The following is a 14900-nucleotide window of genomic DNA, read 5'->3' on the forward strand; positions in this document are numbered from 1 at the left end:
GTGCTGTGCAGCGACGCAGAGTTAATAAGTGACCTCGATGTAGGGGAGCCATTAGGGAATAGTGACCATGGTATGGTTACTTTTGAGCTGCAATTAGAAAGGGAAAAAGAAAGGAAGTCGGAAGCATCTGTACTGCAGTTAAATAAAGGGGATTATGCAGCTATGAGGGAGGAGCTAGCCAAAATAAAATGGAAAGATACATTAGCTGGGAGGACAACTGTGGAAAAATGGCAGGTATTTTTGGACATTTTTCACAGGATTCAGGACAAATTTATTCCAAAGTGGAGGAAAGGCTCTAGGAGATGCAAATGGCAGCCGTGGCTAACTAATGAAATCAAGTGCAATATCAAATCCAAAGGGAGTAAGTATAAGATAGCGAAGCGGAGTGGGAAGTTAGAGGATTGGGAAACCTTCAAAGAGTATCAAAGGGTAACTAAGAAAGTCATAAGAGAGGGGAAAATTAAGTACAAGAGGAAATTAGCAAATAATATAATGGAGGATAGCAAAAGCTTTTTTAAATATGTGAAGAGGAAGAAATTGGTTCGGTCCAAAATTGGTCCATTAAGAATGGAAAAGGGTGGAATTATTACCGGAAACAAGGAGATGGCTGAGGAATTTAACAAATACTTTGCAACTGTCTTCACCAAGGAGGATATAGGTTATGGTCAGTTAGGGGGTAGTGGTCATGCGGTATCAAGAGACTTGGGGAACTTTCCTGGGGAAGTAGGGGATCTAATGGATATTCGGATCCAGAAGCAAGAGGTTGTGAGTAAATTGTTGGGACTGAGGGCTGATAAATCCCCAGGGCCTGATGGGCTGCATCCCAGGGTGCTTAAAGAAGTTGCTATGGAAATTGTGGAGGCACTGGTCGACATTTTCCAAAGTTCCATAGATTCGGGGGAGGTCCCTGAGGATGTGGTGCCGATTTTTAAGAAGGGAGGGAAGGAGAAAACGGGAAATTATAGACCGGTCAGCCTGACGTCAGTGGTGGGGAAGATATTGGAATCTATCATAAAAGGAGTAATAGCAGAACACTTAGGCAGAAATAATAGTATAAGGGCTCGTCAGCATGGATTCCTTAAGGGTAAGTCATGCTTGACTAACCTTCTGGAATTTTTCGAGGATGTGACAAAGAGGGTGGACTTGGGAGAGCCAGTGGATGTGGTGTATTTGGACTTCCAGAAGGCCTTTGATAAGGTACCGCACGGGAGACTACTGGGCAAGATCAGGGAGCATGGTATTGGAGGTAAGATGCTGACATGGATAGGAAATTGGTTAAGAAATAGGAAACAAAGGGTTGGAGTAAGCGGGTCTTTTTCAGGATGGCAGGATGTGACGAGTGGAGTGCCGCAGGGATCGGTATTGGGTCCTCAGTTGTTTGTAATTTATGTAAATGATTTGGATGAGGGGATTATTAATAACATGAGCAAATTTGCAGATGACACTAAAATGGGTGGCGGTGTGGGGTGTGAGGAGGATGTCAGGAAAATGCAGAGGGACTTGGACAGGTTGGGGGAATGGGCTGCTGAATGGAAGATGACGTTCAATGTGAGCAAATGTGAGGTTATCCATTTTGGGGGCAATAATAGGAAAGCTGAGTATTATTTAAATGGAGACAAGCTAGGGAGTGGGGAGGTGCAAATGGATCTGGGTGTACTTGTTCACTGGTCACTGAAGGCTAACATGCAGGTTCAGAAAGCTGTGAAGAAGGCAAATGGCATGTTGGCTTTCATAAAGAGGGGACAGGAGTATAGGAACAGAGACGCCCTTCTGCAGTTGTACAGGGCCCTGGTGAGACCCCACCTGGAGTATTGCGTCCAGTTTTGGTCTCCAATTTTGAGGAAGGACATACTAGCTATAGAGGGTGTGCAGTGCAGATTTACAAGGTTAGTTCCAGGGATGGCGGGGTTGACATATGCTGAAAGGCTAGAAAAACTGGACTTGTATCCGATGGAGTTAAGAAGGATGAGGGGGGACATGATTGAGGTATACAAAATTATTAGGGGGATAGACATGGTGAAGTCGGATTACTTGTTCCCAATGATGGGGGAGACGAGGACTAGAGGGCATAGTTTAAGAATACAAGGTAGGCCCTTTAGGACAGAGATGAGAAAAAATTTTTTTACCCAGAGAAGTGTGAATCTGTGGAATGCTCTGCCACAGAGGGTGGTAGAGGCAGATTCACTGATTATGTTCAAAAGAGAGTTAGATAAGACTCTAGTGGACAAAGGAGTTAAGGGTTATGGGGATAAGGCTAGAAAGGGGTACTGATAGTAGTGATCAGCCATGATCTGTAAAATGGCGGTACTGGCTCGACGGGCCAAAGGGCCTACTCCAGCTCCTATTGTCTAAAATCTGTGGTTGGCTCGCCAGCAATGCCACCTCTCCTATGTGATGGAGTTTACCACCGACATCCAGCACAGGGCAGGCAAAGACAATGTCGTGGCTGATGCCGAGGGTTTTCTGCTTAGTACACATCTTGGTGAAGACTTCAGTGCGAATGGTGGCAGAGCGGTTTGTGTAGCACGGGCTCAAAAAGGAGGTGGCCGAGATGGTGAGGAACTGCACCAGGTGCCAGGCCCCCAAGGTCCACCAGCATATGCAGGCCCCAATCCAGCAATTCGACCTGGTGGTGCGGAGATTTCAGCACATCCACATTGTAGACTCCCTGCTGGTGACCAGAGAAGCATGCTACCTTCTCACAATAGTCAATCGGACCACAAGATGGCCGGAGGCCATTACCATCAAAGAGGCTTCTGCAGAGACGTGTTCCAGGAACCTACTCAACCATTGGATTGCTAAATTCGGAGTCCTGATGCACATAGTGACAGGGGCGCACAGTTCACCTCCATGCTCTGGGCTCAGCTGGCGAACTTCCTGGGGGGTTAAACTCCACCACACCACAGCCTACCACCCACAAGCAAATGGTTTGGTGGAGAGGTTTCATCATCATCTGAAATCTGCCCTCATGGCTTGCATCACCGGCCCAGGCAGGGCAGACAAATTGCACTGGGTCATACTCGGCATCAGAACAGCACCCAAGGAAGACCTACAGCCATCTTCTGCAGAACTGGTCTACGAAGCACCGGTCTCGCTGCCCGGTGAGTTCTTTGGCCCAGAACCCAATGTCATGTCCAGCACGCGAACCTTTTGGCGGATCTCCGTAAGAAACTATGCTCACTAGCCCCCTGCCTCCCTTGCATCATGGCACCTGGCCTACACATCGTCCCAAAGAGCTGGACTCGGCAGAATTCGTATTTGTTTGGCACGGCTCACATACGGCACCTTTGCCACACCTGTATGAAGACCCATACAAGGTCCTCCAGCGGTCCGGAAGGACTTTCACCTTGGACATGGGAGTAAAAACGAACTTTTCACCATGGACCGTTTGAAGGCGGCGCACTTGGACCTATCACGGCCAGTGCAGACGCCCATGCCCAAACACCGGGGCCACCTGCCAAAGTGGTGGGACGCGTAGCCAGTTCTGGGGGGGTTGTGTGGTGGGACTCTCTCTCATGGCGAACTGGCCTGATGTGTAATGCCACATGGCAGCGCAGCCTTGGGTAGATGGCACCGTCAGGGTTTCTCCCTGCTGCAAGTCTTCTGCCCAGCGCACGCCTGGGGCAGCGATTATGATGTCACCACGCACACAGTGACTGAGCTCACGCTGCCCTTAAAGGGGCACACACTGAATTTCAATAAAAGTTGTTAACGACTTTCCGTGTAGTGGCTGAGTCTTTCTTGGCTGTGTCCAGCTCTACAGACTCACTGGTCTATAATTCCCAGGATCCTCCCAATCACCTTTTTTAAACAAGGGAACTACATCTGCCATTCTCCAATCCTCCAACACCTCCCCTGTGGCCAAGGAGGATGCAAAGATCATAATTACTGCCCCAGCAATCTCTCTTCTTCCCTCCCACAGTAATTTCAGGTATATCATGTCTGGCCCCAGGTACTTCTCAATCTTAATGTTTTTAAGAAGATTCAACACTTCCTCTTCCTTAATCTCAACATTGTCCAGCACACAGGCCTGTTCTATTCTGACCTCGTCCTGATCAAGGTCTTATTCTCTTGAAAATATTGAAGAAAAGTATTAATTGAGGATCTCTCCAATCTCCTCCTCCTCCAAGCACATGTTGCCCCCTTATCCTCATTTGTGTCATTCTTCACATATGCACAGAACACATTGGGTCTCTCCTACTTGCCAAGGCCTTCTCATGCTCCCTTCGAACTCTTCAAAGTCTTTTCTTGTTCCTTCCTGGCTACCATATAATTTTCTTGAGCCCTTCCTATTTCCCAAATCTAATGTATGTTTCCTTCTTCCTCTTCATAACTGCCTCACCTGTTTTGTCAACCACTGTCCCTTTTTCCTATCATCCAGTGGGACAAACTATCCTGAACCCAGCATAAGCAGTCCCAAAACTTCCTCCACATTAGTGCTGTGCTTTTTCCCATGAGCATCTGTTTCCAGTTTGCTTTCGCTTGTTCTTGCCTCATTCCAAATTAAGTGGCCCTTCCCCAATTAAACACATTCCTATTTTGTCTGTTTTTATCCTTATCCCTGATAGAGCTATCTAAAACAACAGAGCATAGGTTTGTGAGAGGGGAAAGATTTAAGAGGAACCTGAGGGGCAGCTTTTCCACAGAGAGGGCAATGGGTATGTGGAATGAGCATTTGAAGGAAACTGTAGAGACAGGTATAAGTTTTAAAAGACATTTGGACAGGATATAAACCTAAAGCAGGACAACACCTCAGGGCTGTGTGCTCATCCCACTCTTGTTCAGGCTACTGACCCACGACTGCATCACCAGCTCCAGCTCCAACAGAGTCAATGTTTGCAGATGACACAACAGTCGTCGGCCTCATCAGCAACAACGATGAGTCGCGCTACTGAAAAGGAAAATCATATGATATGGGATGAGAATAACAACCCGAGTCTCAACGTAGACAAGATGAAGGAAATGATCATGGACTTCTGGAGTACCAGAAATGCCCACCTTCCATTACACATTAATAACTCGGTAGTGGAGAGAGTAGAGAGCAGCAAGTTCCTTGGAGTCCACTTAGCAAGTGACCTATTCTGGACATCTTCTCAGGAAGGCACATCAGCAACACTTCCTGAGAAGACTGAGATGGGCAAGGTCATTGACCACCATCCTGCCAACATTCTACAGGAACTCTTCCAAGAGCATCTGAGCCGGCTGCATCACAGTGTGGTATAGTTGCTGTCGAGCTTTGGATTGGAGGTCCATCCACAGGACCATAGGAGCGACAGACAGCATCACTGGGGTCTCGCTCCCTCCCATCACCGTGATTTACCAGGATCGTTGTTTGAAGAGGGTGCATAAATCATTGAGGACCCTTAACACTCTTCACACCGCATCTTTCACCTACTCCAGTCGGGAAAGAGATACAGTGCTATCAGAGCCAGAACCACCAGGCTGAGAAACAGCTTCTTTCTATATGTGGCCTTCTCTACATTGGAGAGACTGGGCGCAGACTGGGACATCGCTTCGCTGAGCACCTTCACCCTGTCTGCACTAGTGACACAGACCTTTCAGTGGCCAACCATTTCAGTTATGCATCACTCTCCCATACTTACAATGTCTGTCCATGGCCTCATGCACTATCTCACCAATAACACTTGTAAATTGGAGGAACAATACCTGATTTTCCATCTGGACATTCTTCAGCCAGATGGCATTAACATAGACTTGTCTGGTTTCTGCTAACCTCAGAATCAGTATTTATTGTCATGAACAAGTCATGAAATTTGGTGTTTGGCAGCAGCGTCATAGTGTAAATATTCATATTATAACCATCATACAAAATTACTATAAAATTATTAAAATAATAGTTAATGTAAAGTAAGGCAGTGTCTGGTTCATTGATCATTCAAAAATCTGATGGCAGTGGGGAAGAAGCTGTCCTTAGGCTGATGAGTGCTCATCTTTAAGCTCCTGTACCTTTTCCCCGATGGCTGCAGAGTGAAGAGGGCATGGCCTGGGTTGGGGGGGTCTTTGAGGATAGAGGCTGCTTTTTTAAGACACCGTTTCATGTAGATGGTCTTTGATGGAGTGAAGTCTGGTCCCTATGATGTTGCAGGCCAACTGAACAATCCTCAAAAGTTTATTCTTGTCCTGAGATTTGGCGCCTCCATACCATTCAGTGATGCAACCAGCCAGAATGCTCTCCATGGTACACCTGTAGAGGTTTACAAGAGTCTTCAGTGACATACCAAATCTCTTCAGACACCTCACAAATTATAGCCGCTGGTGAGCCTTCTTTGTGATTGCATCAACATGGAGGCTCCAGGACAGATCCATGGAGATGTTGACACCCAGAAATTTGAAGTTCTTTTGACCCTCTCTACTACTGAGTCCTCTATGAGGACTGGGTCATGCTCTCCTGACTTCCTCCTGAATTCCACAATCATCTTGGTTTTGCTAACATTGAGTGCAAGGTTATTGTCGTTACACCATTCAATGAGCTGATCTATCTCCTTCCTGTAAGTTTCCTCATTGCCATTTTTGATTCTGCTGACAACTGTGGTGTCATCGGCAAACTTGTAGATGACATTGGAATTGTGCCTGGCCACACAGTCAGGGGTGTACAATGAGTAGAGCAGTGGGCTAAGCATGTATCCTTGGGGTGCACCTGTGTTGATAATGAACGAGGAGAAGTTGTTTCCAATTTGTACTGACAGTGGTCTTCTGATGAGAAAGTCAAGGATCCAGTTGCAGAAGGGGACATAGAGGCTTCTTGACCAGCACTGAAAATAATGGTGTTGAAGGCTGATCTGTAGTCAATGAAGAGCAGCCATATGTATGAATTTCTGTTTTTGAGATGATCCAGAGCTGAGTGGAGATCCAGTGATATTGCATTTGCTGTGTCCTGCTCCTTTCCCCCCCCTTCCCTTCCCCGTCCCCTCTTCACCCTTTCCTGCTGTACTCACCCAGCCATCCTTCCTTCCCTGCTTGCTGCTATGGCTTCCCTCCCTTCTCCACCTATTACCTCCTGCCTTTGCTACCATGCATCCCTCCTTACCATTTTATTCAGATACCTGCCAACATTTTTCGATACCTTGATGAAGGGCTCAAGCCCTAAACTTCAGTTATGTATCATTATCCTTCCTATATAATGGACATTGTTTGACCTGCTATGTTTCTCCAGCCTTGTGTTTTTACTTGCTTCCATAGGCAGTGAGTCTAAATGAACTGCTCATTCTAATCAAAGCAACTTGAGCAAACCCACACCATCACTCCACTCCTCAAGTCTGGTTCAGGAAAAAAATCCAGGTTGATGCATTTCTGCTGCAGCATTTCTCTCCTTTACTCCCAGGTGCTCTCAACCACCCTTCAGTATCCTCTCTCCTCCTTCTTTGAAGCTCCCTGCCAGTCTCTTCCCACTATCTCTCCTGGACCCCTTTGCTTGTTTCTATTGTGATGGATATATTATATTTTATATTGTATAATATAGGAGATAGATTATGGGGGTTTGGAGTGTAGGTCACAAACAAACAAACAGTTCACAAAACAGATCTCATTTAAAATGTAAGAGCTTTGGTGAAAGTGAGTCATGCAGGTACCAAAAGCCTTAACAATGGGATTCCTTTGCTAAGGAGATTCAAAAGTAGGTGTAAATGGATTATTGTTTTGAAAGGCAGTAGTTGAACAGGCTCTGTCTGGTTGCAGTTTGCTGTTCTAAGAAGTCATGTGTTTTTGCAAGCAGAGAGAGAGAACAAAGACCAGGCTCGAGAAAGAGAGAGAGAGAGAGAGAGAGAGAGAGAGAGAGAGAGAGCGTGCAGTGGCTTTTGGAAGCTGGCAGCTTGTTTAAACCCCATTATGAAGATGGGTTGTGAGTTCGGAGTTCAGCCGGTTGAAAATCCTTGTGGTCCTTACAAGAGGAAATGGCTGGCTAAAGTGTTTCACCTGAAATAATGGAAACAAGAGGAACTCTGTGGTTACCTGGTAGAAGAGGTTATCATTTGGAAAACCCTGACGGGGCAAGTTTTTTCGGCAAGACATTGAAGTGACTGATGGAAGTAAATCAGTTTGTGTGTGTCCAACGAACAACAAATCTCTCTCTAAAACCATCAAGAACCTTCCTGAGCAGTAACCATTGAAGCACCAGAGCTTGGAGAAAATTCATAAATGTTAAATTCTGTGCACAGTATAAAATTGCCTGGTACAGTGAACTTGGAGGACTGAGAAGTGAGATTGGACTGTGAATCAAATAACTTTTCTGAACGTATACACATATTTCATACATGTGCACTTAGAATTAGAAGAGGGTAGAAATAGAAAGTTGTGGAGGATGAATGTGTGGCTCAGGAGCTGGTGCAGGGGGCAGGAGTTTAGATTTTTGAATCATTGGGATCTCTCTGGGGCAAATCTGACCTGTACAAAAGGGACGGGCTGCACTTGAACTGGAGGGGGACCAATATCCTGGTGGGCAGGTTTGTTGGGAGGATTTAAACTAGTTTGGCGGGGGGTGGGGGGGTGGGAATCAGAATGAGAGTATGGAGAGTAGGGAGGAAGAACTCCTAGATTGGATGGAAGGAACAATACGTTTAAAAAAATGAAGGAGGGAAGAAGGGTAGTTGGTAACAAAAGGAGTATATGTGGAGGACAGTCTCTCAAGTGCACATATTTTAATGCAAGGAGCATTGTAAATCAGGAGGATGAGCTTAAGGCATGGATGGCCACATGGAAATACAATATTGTGGCCATCAGTGAAACTTGATTGCAGGAAGGTCATGTTTGGCAGTTAAATATTTCAGGATTCCATTGTTTTAGGCATGAAAGAACCAGGGTAGGGGGTGGGGGGAATAAAAGCTGGAGGAGTTGCATTGCTTTACATTACAACAGTACTATGGCAGGATGGTTTGGTGGGATCATCCAGCAAAGCTATTTGGATAGAATTGAGGAATGTCAGAGGCATGAAAACATTAATGGGAGTGTATTATAGACCTTCAAATGGGCTGAGGGAATTAGAGGAACAAATTTGTAAGGAAATTGCGTATATGTGTAATAAACACAAGGTGGTAGTTGTGGGAGATTTCAACTTTCCAAAAATTAACCAGGAGACCCATACAGTAAGAGGGCTGGATGGGGTAGAGTTTGTGAAGTGTGTTCAGGTAAGTTTTCTTAATCAATATGTAGAAGAACTGACTTGGGAAGTGGCAGTATTGGATCTCCCATTAGAGAACGAGATAGGTCAGGTGAGAGAGGTTTGTGTGGGGTAAAACTTTGGGTCTAGTGATCACAATACTATTAGTTTTAGGCTAGTGATGGAAAAGAATAGAGGTGGGCCAAAGGTTAAGATTCTTGATTGGAAGAAAGCAAATTTCAAGGGGATAAGATTTGGTGGGTGTGGATTGGGATAAGATATTTTCAAGGAAGAATGTAGCAGATAAATCGAGGATATTCAAAGGAGGAGTTCTGAGAGTGCAGAGTTGGTCTGACCCCGTGAGGATTAAAGCAAAGGTTAGAAACTGTAGGGAACCTTGGTTTTCAAAAGATATTGGGAACTTGGTTCGGAGGAAGAGGGATGTGTACAACAGGTAGAAACATCAAGGAAGGGATGAACTGCTTGAGGAATACAAGGAATGTAAAAAAAACTTAAAGAAATTAGAAAGGTAAAAGGAGATATGAAGCTGCTTTGGCAGGAAAATAAAAAATAAATCCAAAGGATTTCTATTGGTACATTAAAACCAAAAGAATAGTGAGGGATAAATTGGATGAGGTGGGGGGTGGGGGGTGGGGGGGGGCTCCATGAGAAACCAAAGGAGATGGGTGAGATTTTAAATGATTTATTTTCTTCATTATTCACCCAGGAAAAGAATATTGAGCCAGATGAAGTGAAGAAATATGGTAGGGAGCTCATGGATAATATAAGGATTAATGAGGAGCTAATGTTGGCTATATTGAAAAAGATCAAGGTGGATAAATATCTCCAAGTCCTGACAAAATATTCCCTGGAACCCTCTGAGGGAGGTTAGTGAACAATTAGTGGGGGCGATAACAGAAAGATTTAAAATGTCACTGGCCACAGGGGAAGTGCCGGAGGACTGGAGGGTGGCTCATGTTGTTCTGCTGTTTAAAAAAGATCCAAAAGTAAACCTGGTAATTTTCGTAAGTCTGATGTTGGTGGTGGGTAAATTAATGGAAAGTGTTCTGAAAGGTGATATGTACAACTATTTGGAAAGACGGATTGATTCGGAGTTGTCAACAAGGTAGATCATGTTTAGCAAAGCTAATAGAGTTTTTCGAGGAGGTTACTAAAAAGATTGATGAGGGGAAGGCCATGGATGTTGCCTGTTTGAACTTTAGTAAGGCTTTTGATAAGGTTCCCCATAAGAGGTTAGTAAGGAAGGTGGGAGCATTAAGTATTAATGATGAAGTAGTGAAATTGATTCAAGAATGGTTGGATGGGAGATGCCAGAGAGTAGTGGTGGAAAACTGTTTGTTGAATTGGTGGCCGGTGACGAGTGGAGTAACTCAGGGATCGGTACTGGGTCCACTGCTGTTTGTCATATATATTAACAATCTAGATGATAGGGTGGCAAATTGGATTAGTAAATTTACAGATGATATGTTTTTATGTTTAAAGAAAATTAAAAATGACTTTAGTTTAAGTAAACATTTGTCTTGGTGAATTTCTATTGCTGCTTGGGGTCCTCTGTATCTTATTTCATCTCTGCTTTTTTGTCTTACTATTCCTTCAGCTTTCAGTCTTTCTTGGTCCCATCCATTCCCTCCATTCTTTCAAACCTCTCCTCCATCCTGATCCATCCATTCTCCAACCCTAATACCTGCTCCTCTATCTGCTCAGCTCGACAACTCCTCCACTCTCACTGCACCCTCTATTCCCTCCCGCCGAGCTACTCCATTTCCCTCCCAACTAAGAACCACTATTTCCCTCTCCTGTCATTGCTCCCTCCTTCCCTCAGCCCAGCATCTTTCTTCTTTCCATAAACCCTTCCTCTTCCCTCCTCCTAGTCACCTACCTCCCCTCATCATTCCATCTCTGGATGCCACATCCACACGACACCCTTCCCTCTCCATCCACTTTAGCTTCTGTTCTCAAGCACTAAACCATTCCCATGATGCCAGTGCCTTCTCATTCTCTTGTGTCTTAAGAAAGCAGCCTCTATCCTTCACCACCCAGGCCCCGTCTTCTTTACTCTGCTACCACAAAGAAAAGGTACAGGAGCCTAAAGTCAAGGACTCAGCGGCATAAAAACAGCTTCTTCTCCACTGCCATCAGATTCCTGACTGATACCACAAAAGAGCAGCAATGGAAAATTCACCAATGGTAAATTCAAAATAATCATTTTTATCAAAACATTAATAACATAACATTTCTTACTTATCTCTAAACTTAACTCTATCTTAAATCCCACTGTGCACAAATGGAAATATGTGTGTGTTAAAGTCCAAACCATTACAGTTTAAGCTCAAGTCTGAAAAGTTAATTTTAAAGCCCAGTTTCAAACATTTTGTGGAACTTTGAGGATCCTTTTTAAATTGTAGTTCAGAAGTAATTATCAAGCAAGAGTGAAGCACCCAAATTATTTAAATCATTGCTTAAAACCAATAACAAAGTATTTGTTAACATTCAAGTTCTTAGATTTTCCCCAAACTCACAAATCTTGTTGAGCCGTTTTCCAGGAAAAGCTTTCTTCTTCATCTCTCACACTAGTGATCTTCAACTCCCTCTTATATTCTTTAGAGTCAGGGAGTTTCCTTCCATGATGAGGCTGCACTCTTTACTTTCAAAAGAAAAGCAGTCGGAGAGTGATCTTCCTTCTAAAATCCACTTATTTTTGTGTTCCCCCTTTATTCGGAGCAACATATAACAGCACCTATTCCGGTTACTGCAATTCAACCCTATCTTTCACAAAGGTCCAACTCCTATATGTTCCACAGGGTCATGGCTTCTGAACTGCCTCAAAATGTCTCAATTTTCCAATATTTTTCTCAAAATCATGTGCATAACATCATCAATGAGATCGGTCTCAATTCTTGGAAACCAAGAGTGATCTTCATAACTCTGGCTTGAAAACATCATGACTCTGATAAATGACCTCACTTCTGAATGTATTGTATGGGTGTGTGTAACCCTGTTCCAAACTCACTACATTACCTAAGACATATTTATAAGAAGTATAACCTAAATATTATTTTTTTGACTATTTTTAGTTTTCAGACTTACAAAATCCAATAAACAAAGCCATTCATGTACATATGCATACCCAAAGTCTGTATTTGTCCAAACCCGCCCACCACGAATACACTCCAAAAACTTATCTTGATCCCACTCATCATGGGGAACACGACCCCTATCAAGACCTAAATATTAACACAGATAGGTTACACAATGATCCAAAGGCACTGCCTTACTTTGTCTTTACATGCACTATTATTTATTTAGTCATATGGTTTACATGAATGTTTATGTCAATAAATTCTGATTCTCCCCACCTTCAGCCTCAATGTCCCCGTCTTATTGTTCTCATATCCTGCATCCATCCACTCCTCCTAATTCTTCTGCTTTTCTGAGTCCTTCCCTCACTCTCTCCTACCCCTCTTCCTATCTCCTTTTCAAACTCCTTTCCCTCCTCCCATACACTATCTGGACCTTAAAACCTCCCTTCACCCCTTTCCTGCGGCTCCCTCCTTCATTCCCTTTCATGTCCACGTCTCCCTCCTCCACATCCTCATATCCAAACCTCTCACTCCCCAACCACACCCCATCCTACTCTCATCATCTTTATCCCCTCACTTTCTTCTTTTCTACCCCATTTCTTCAGTCTCACCATCTCTCCACAACTGTCACTATTTTCCTCCTCTCCTTAACCTTTCCATTCTAACTCTCCTGCTTCTTCACACAGGTTTCATTTCCATCCTGAACTTAACACCCCATCTCTCTTTTCTTTGTCCCTCCCTTCCTCCCCTCAGCTTCCCTACCCCTACCTTCTGTGCTTCTCTCATACTTTCCTCTCCCACACCCTTCCTCCTGCCCTCTACTCCCTTCTCACAATCTTTTCCCAGCAAAATCTACAGTTAGTGTAGTGGGCAAGGGGAAAGGTTCAAAAAACAAAATAAAGTGTTTTGGACTTCTCAAAGCTCCTCTGTCTTCTGTAGAAGGCAGACCCTGCTGATGGGTTTGTTCAGAAAGCTGGCTCTGGTCTTGATCTGAACATGGCGCACAAGTCAATTGTCTTCCCCCCCCCCCCCCCCCCCACCACCTTGTCCAGAACAGCCCCAACCCAGCTAGTCAGGAGTTTTGAAGTGTTGAATCATACATGATGAGTATGATGTCTTCTCGTGCAAAGTGCTCCAGAAACCTTGGTGGAACCAGCTTCTCTGATTTTCCTGTTGATTTTTCTTCATGCTCACAAATCTCTTTATCTGGGCTTTGAATATGCACAATAGCAGATGTGTAGGCTGAGCCCGATATATTCACCACCAGTTTCTTTTGTAACGTTGAGAATTTCTAGTGAGCGATCTCCTTTATCATCAATCAGCAGAATTTCATCTGTGGCACGCAAAGGTGTTCCATTTTTAAACCAATAAACACAAGGTATTGGGGTATTGGTTTAATTTGTAATTTTACAATTGGTGCTCCAACATTAACAAATGTGTCATGTAGCTCTTCTACTATTTGAGGCATTTGTTCTTCAGCCTGTGATTCCTCACCCTCCAAATTTTGCTCATGTGTGAGAGAAGCTTGGATGCTGACATAAGAGAATGTCTCAGTAGCTTCTACTGTATCATAGTCTGAGCTAATAACATCAACTTTTAGTTCAACCTTTGTTGATTCCACCACACATTATATACTCCCATATCGCTTAGAATTACAGATGTTACCCATCTTGATTTTCATTGGTCATATAGTGGTCATTCTTTTCAATAGTCTTCCATCCTTAAACCATTCAACTACTAGTTGTGGATATCCAGTTACCATGCAATCAAAACTACAGGATTGTCTTCTTAAACAAAAGTAAATCACGAAAATCGGTGGACACTGTGGTTGAAGTAAAAACACAAAATGCTGGAGAAGCTCAGCAGGTCAAAGTGTCCTTTATGTTGCAAAGGTAAAAATACATCACTGACATTTTGGGCTTGAGCCCTTCATCAAGGTCTGAGAGAATCCTTGCAGGTGTCCGAACAAAAGGTTGGCGGGGGGGGGGGGGGGGGGGGGGTTGGCAAAGGCAGGAGATGATAGGAGGAGAAGTGAGGGAGGGAACAACAGAGATCAGGGGAGGAGGGATGGCTGGATGGGTAAGGGGAGAACTGGAAAGTCAGGAAAGGGGGAGGGGAAAGAAAGGGTGAGCAGGTTTAGTGGAAAGCAGAGAAGTAAATGTTAATACCATCTGGCTGGAGGGTGTTGTTCCTCCAATCTGCAAGTGGTCTGGGTGGGATAGTACATGAGGCCATGGACAGACATGTGAGAATTGAAATGGTTGGCACCTGGGAGGCTGTTGTTGCATAAGTGCTGGGTAAAGCGATGTTCCAGTCTGTGACCAATCTCTCCAATGTAGAGAATGCCACAAAGTGGATACACGTGAAGCTCAGATACAATGTGGATACACATTCAATCATGTCCATGCGACTCCCCCTTCAAAACAAGCGTCGCATCACCCTCATCAGTGTCTATGCTCCAACCCTCCAGGCAGAACCAGCAGAAAAGGACAAGTTCTACACTGATCTGCGCAACCTCATTCAACGCACCTCTACAGCCGACAAGGTTGTCATCCTTGGAGAATTCAATGCTCGAGTCGGCAAAGACTCAGAAACCTGGCCAGGAATCCTGGGCAAGCATGGTGTCGGCAAGTGCAACGACAACGGGCGTCTCCTGTTGGAGCTCTGCGCAGAACAGCGGCTTGTCA

General features: G+C 44.5%; 1 pseudogene; it reads right to left on the bottom strand.

The window, feature by feature from the left end:
• Positions 1-13320: 13320 nt before the first annotated feature.
• On the bottom strand, positions 13321-14619 carry LOC138742085 (obscurin-like; annotated as a pseudogene).
• Positions 14620-14900: the final 281 nt, after the last annotated feature.

This window comes from Narcine bancroftii, chromosome 8 (genome assembly GCF_036971445.1).
Source record: "Narcine bancroftii isolate sNarBan1 chromosome 8, sNarBan1.hap1, whole genome shotgun sequence".
Taxonomy (NCBI): Eukaryota; Metazoa; Chordata; class Chondrichthyes; order Torpediniformes; family Narcinidae; genus Narcine; species Narcine bancroftii.